Source organism: Arachis ipaensis, chromosome B6, assembly GCF_059453495.1.
Source record: "Arachis ipaensis isolate K30076 ecotype BB chromosome B6, ASM5945349v1, whole genome shotgun sequence".
Classification (NCBI taxonomy): Eukaryota; Viridiplantae; Streptophyta; class Magnoliopsida; order Fabales; family Fabaceae; genus Arachis; species Arachis ipaensis.
In genome coordinates this window covers 93551921-93558378 of record NC_142441.1, presented here as the reverse complement: position 1 = coordinate 93558378, position 6458 = coordinate 93551921, and positions in this window count along the sequence as shown.

Below are 6458 nucleotides of genomic sequence, written 5' to 3'. Positions count from 1 at the left end.
CCAATTTGTATCCTTAGCTCCAACACGTACCTACAAAAACAATTAAAATTGGGATTTAGGTACCCAAGTGAATTTGGGTCCTTGATGGTTAGTATGAGCATAATGCCCATAAGGTGCCCATCTCGTATCTTGAATACGAAAGTTTATATGTTTAATTCTAGTAAAGCATACGGGTGCTATATGACCTACTTTATTACAATAATGACATATGACATTTGGATTATGCATCCTATGCATGTTTCTAAATGGTTGCCTAGGTTGTTTCCTAAATGCAACATCTTTTGATCTATATGCATTGTGATTATAATTTCTAAATGAAGCATGTTGAGGAGGATGTTTAAAGGCTTCATTCCTTTTAGGCATGCTTGCCTTTTGGGCTTGCGGTTGCCTAATAGGAGTTTTAGTATTTTTAAATTTTCCTTTTTCAAAACCTAAACCTTCCTTATTATGAACATGCTTTTGGTTTTTCAACATTTTATCTAAGTTCTTTGAAGATTCATTGAACTTAGCTAAAGTGTTCTTAAGATTTGTAATTTCATTTTCATGCATTTTACAAGATTTGTATGGATCACTACTTGTGCTACACTTATCTTTTCCAAGATTGATATTCTCATTTTTCAACATCTCATTTTGTTTTAAAAGATCCATATTCTTTTTCTTTAGGAGAGAATAATCTTGGGTAAGTTTTGTGTACACCTCAAGTAAGGCATCATATTCATCTTGTAAATTAAAAGAAGTGGAGTTGTCATTACTAACCTTTTCTTCGCTTGCCATTAAGCAAATATTTGCAACCTCGTCGTCATCGGAGTCGGATTCATCCTCGTTCTCCCATGATATGTAGGCTTTCTCCTTCTTCTTAAATTTCTTGTTTTTGTCCTCCTTTTGAAGTTTTGGACAATTGGGTTTAATGTGTCCAACTTCTCCACACTCATAGCATTTTGGTACCTTTGTTTTGCTCTTGAAGTTTTTCTTCATTGCAAACTTATTGAATCTTTTTAATAAGAGTGCAAATTCTTCATCTCCTTCTTCTTCATTATCATCACTCTCTTCTTGTAGTGATGTTGTTTTAAGGGCGAGACTTTTCTTCTTGCTTTCTTCACCTTTTTGTCTATTTAGCATAGTCATTTCATAGGTGTGAAGATTACCTCGTAGTTGATCAAATGTAAGTTGATCATAGAGCCTTCCTTCCACAATGGCGTTCACTTTGGAGTTCCATTTTGGTGTAAGGCTTGTAAGCACCTTGGTCACAATTTGTTTATCATTGTATTTTGTGCCAAGCATGCTTAGGTTGTTGAAGATCTTGGAGAGTCTTTCAAGAGCTTCTTCAATGCTCTCTTCATCTTTCATTTTAAAATTTTCCCATTCATGAACCAACATAAATACCTTTGATTCTTTAACATGGTCGGTTCCTTCGTAAGTGATTTGGAGTTTATCCCAAATCTCTTTAGCGGTTTCACATGTAGAGATCTTCATATAACCATGCTCGTTAAGTGCACAATGAATGAAGTTGATGGCTTTATCATTCATTGCCACTTTCTTCCAATCATCGTCACTATATTCATTTTCTCCTTTCGGTACTTGCTTTAAGACGGAGACTTCTCCTTCTTTAGCGCTTGTTGTCTTTGTTGGAATGTGATTTCCATTCTCAATCACTTTCCAAATTCTCACATCTTGAGAACGGATCCAAATTCTCATCTTATTTTTCCAATAAGAGTAATTTGTTCCGCTAAAAAGAGGAGGTCTAGCGGTTGAGTTACCTTCACTAGTGTTGTTGTTGTTAAAGCTTGTGCTTGCCATGATCTTTTCCCTTAAACGGTTAAGTCTTTCAAAGGGTTAAGTTCTGATGCCACTTGTAGAACCTATGCACAATTACTCAAGAGGGGGGGGGTGAATTGAGTATAGCAACAACAATGAATCTTTTTGCGAAAGTTAAAGACAATATACAAAAGTGTTATTGTACTAGTATTTTTCCAAGAGCTTAACTCAATTGCTAAGCATTTATAAGGAGCTTTTACTTTCCAATAGACACCAACTCAAATAAATTGATCAAGCTTTTCACCAATTGGACTTAAGCTATTCCTTAAGTACTTACGAAGCTACTTTTCAATCACAATTTATTTGCTCAAAGGTAAAAGACAATAATATTGAAGAGATGAGTTTGGAGAGATGCAAACGCTATTTAGAGTGGTTCGGCACAATCCTTGTCCTACGTCCACTTTCTTTCTCAATCGCTATTGAGAAGTTCCACTATTGCCAAGCTTCAAGGTGCTCGCGCAAAACCTTTTACAATCCGAGTCCTTAGTTTCTAACACCTCACGGTATATGATCACCACTCGTATACTAACCCACTCCACTTAGAGATACCTTCTCTAAGATTTGCCTTGAGTACTTAGTATACTTCTTTGGTATCCTCACCGACTATAGTGTTTATAACTCTTGACTCAACCTTGGAGATCACACTCCAATTTACAAAGTGTTACAAGAAAACAATTCTCAAAGAATTGTTGAGATGAAATGAGTACTCTCTAGAAGAGTGTATGATTACAAGTTTAGCACTATTGAACCAATTGATATTGCTCTCTCAAATTGTGTATTATAACACCTTAAAAATGTGTAGAATGAAAGAATATGAACAAGATAGTTTGCAAATACTCACATATGTGAAATAAGGCTTCAATCCATCTATTTATAGACTTCCCAAACCTTAGAAACGTTGGGGAGTTAATGGGATGGAGCCGTTTTGTCAAAACTAGCCGTTTTTTATGTTTTTGAATCATTTGCATCGATGCATAACACTTTGCATCGATGCAAATGTGTCTTTGAAGCTGAAATTTGAATTTTCAGCTAGGTTGCATCGATGCAAACATCTTTGCATCGATGCAACAAGTCGTTGCATGCTTTGCATCGATGCAAGATGAGTGTGCATCGATGCAAACCTTAAAGAATGGTTTAAAATCACTTCAAAATACTTAGGATTGATCTTAAACTTGTTGGAGTCAATTCCTATGCTTTTGTACCTTTGAAAACAAGTTTTTAAACCATTTGGCTAGCATCGAATTGCAAGATGTGTATCAAAACATTTTGTGAGTGTGTGTTGAGAGATTTAGCAATTGGTTCTTAACAAGAAGTTACCTAAGTCCTAAGACACTATACTTGTCTTCAAATGTTGTGGACTTGAGTTTCTTGTTGTTGTTGTGTTGCTTTCAACTCTTCATTCCTCAACGTTGAATGTTGGTTGATCTTTCAACATGCTTTTTCATTCAAGTTGTTTGTTGGTTTGTCTTTCATGTCGTTTGTTGGTTTGTCATTCATCAAAACCTACGAATACAAACTTCGCATACAAGCAACATGATTTACATGCATATGTCTTTTGAAGTTGTTGTTTAAGAATGTTAAATATGTTGGCTCTTAAAAGAATGATGACTAGGAGACATGTTATTTGATAATCTGAAAAATCATAAAAATGATTCTTGAAGCAAGAAAAAGCAGCAAAGAACAAAGCTTGCAGAAAAAAAAGGCAAAAAAAAATATAGAAAAAAAAAGAAAAAGCAAGCAGAAAAAGCCAAAGCTCTTAAAACCAAGAGGCAAGAGCAAAAAGCCAATAACCCTTAAAACCAAAAGGCAAGGGCAAATAAAAAGGATCCCAAGGCTTTGAGCATCAGTGGATAGGAGGGTCTAAAGGAATAAAATCCTGGTCTAAGCGGCTAAACCAAGCTGTCCCTAACCATGTGCTTGTGGCGTGTAGGTGTCAAGTGAAAACTTGAGACTGAGCGGTTAAAGTCAAGGTCCAAAGCAAAAAAAGAGTGTGCTTAAGAACCCTGGACACCTCTAATTGGGGACTTTAGCAAAGCTGAGTCACAATCTGAAAAGGTTCACCTAATTATGTGTCTGTGGCATTTATGTATCCGGTGGTAATACTGGAAAACAAAGTGCTTAGGGCCACAGCCAAGACTCATAAAATAGCTGTGTTCAAGAATCATCATACTGAACTAGGAGAGTCAATAACACTATCTGAACTCTGATTTCCTATAGATGCCAATCATTCTGAACCTCAATGGATAGAGTGAGATGCCAAAACTATTCAAGAGGCAAAAAGCTATAAGTCCCGCTCATATGATTGAAGCTATGTTTCATTGATAGTTTGGAATTTATAGTATATTCTCTTCTTTTTATCCTATTTGATTTTCAGTTGCCTGGGGACAAGCAACAATTTAAGTTTGGTGTTGTGATGAGCGGATAATTTATACGCTTTTTGACATTGTTTTTAGTATGTTTTTAGTAGGATCTAGTTACTTTTAGGGATGTTTTCATTAGTTTTTATGTTAAATTCACATTTCTGGACTTTACTATGATTTTGTGTGTTTTTTGTGATTTCAGGTATTTTCTGGCTGAAATTGAGGGACTTGAGCAGAAATCAGATTCAGAGGTTGAAGAAGGACTGCTGATGCTGTTGGATTCTGACCTCCCTGCACTCAAAGTGGATTTTCTGGAGCTACAGAACTCGAAATGGCGCGCTTCCAATTGCGTTGGAAAGTAGACATCCAGGGCTTTCCAGAAATATATAATAGTTCATACTTTGGCCAAGAATAGACTACGTAAACTGGCGTTCAACGCCAGCTTTCTGCCCAAATCTGGCGTCCAGCGCCAGAAAAGGAGCCAAAACCAGAGTTGAACGCCCAAACTGGCACAAAAGCTGGCGTTCAACTCCAAGGAGGACCTCTACACGTGCAACACTCAAAGCTCAGCCCAAGAACACACCAAGTGGGCCCCGGAAGTGGATTTATGCATCAATTACTTACTTCTGTAAACCCTAGTAGCTAGTTTATTATAAATAGGACCTTTTACTAGTCTTTTTGACCATCTTTGGACGCCTGGTTCTTAGATCAGAGGGGCTGGCCATTCGGCCATGCCTGGACCATTCACTTATGTATTTTCAACGGTAGAGTTTCTACACTCCATAGATTAAGGTGTGGAGCTCTGCTGTTCCTCAAAGATTAATGCAAAGTACTACTGTTTTCTATTCAATTCATCTTATTTCGCTTCTAAGATATTCATTTGTACTTCAATATGAATGTGATGAATGTGACAATCCTCATCATTCCCTATGAACGCGTGCCTGACAACCATTTCGTTCTACCTTCGACTGAATGAGTATCTCTTAGATCTCCTAACCAGAATCTTCGTGGTGTAAGCTAGAATGATGGCGTCATTCAAGAGAATCCGGAAAGTCTAAACCTTGTCTGTGGTATTCCGAGTAGGATTCAATGAATGAATGACTGTGACGAGCTCCTAACTCGTGATTGCAGGGCGTTAGTGACAGACGCAAAAGGATAGTAAATCCTATTCCAGCATGATCGAGAACCGACAGATGAATAGCCGTGCCGTGACAGGGTGCGTTGACCATTTTCACTGAGAGGATAAGATGAAGCCATTGACAAGGGTGATGCCTCCAGATGATTAGCCGTGCCGTGACAGGGCATTGGATCATTTTCCCGAGAGATGACCGAAAGTAGCCATTGACAGTGGTGATGTATCACATAAAGCCAGCCATGGAAAGGAGTAAGACTGATTGGATGAAGATAGCAGGAAAGCAGAGGTTCAGAGGAACGAAAGCATCTCCATTCGCTTATCTGAAATTCTCACCAATGAATTACATAAGTATTTCTATCTGTATTCCATTAATTATTATTTTCGAAAACACCATTATCAATTTATATCCGCCTAACTGAGATTTGCAAGGTGACCATAGCTTGCTTCATACCAACAATCTCCGTGGGATTCGACCCTTACTCACGTAAGGTATTACTTGGACGACCCAGTGCACTTGCTGGTCAGTTACACGGAGTTGTGAACCGTGGTTTTGGCATCATGTTTTTGGCGCCATTTCCAGGGAAAGAAAGAGCAATGAACTTTACATAATTAAAGTGTAATCACGATTCCGCATACCACTATGCAACAAAATTTGTTCCCAATCTTTACCGGATGCTTGCATCAATTCCAAATGAAAGTGTAACACTAAGTTTGGTGTGCCACTTATCTTTTATGCAATGTATCATGCACACCCTCTTATTTTTGCAATCAAAATGTTTCTGTTTCCTGTGCCTTCATTGTTATTTTTAATTTTGCTTGCGTAAACACATGTACTGCTAACATTCTCTTGTGTAAGACACTCATGATCCATCTTAGACTCCATCACCACCATTCTAATTGTTGCTTGAGGATGAGCAAACACTCTAAGTTGGTAGGGGAAGGGGTAGAATAGTAGGAAGATGACAACAATAGTGAAGATGAACTACAAGATGGTTGATGGGTGGAAATGCGATTCCACACAAAAACTCATTGGGATTACTCACAAGAGTGAGGTAGATCCCACAGGGATTGATGGATTGAGCAATTTTAGTTAGGTGATGAATTTAGTTAAGCAAATGTTTGATGAATTGAGTGATTTTGATTGACAA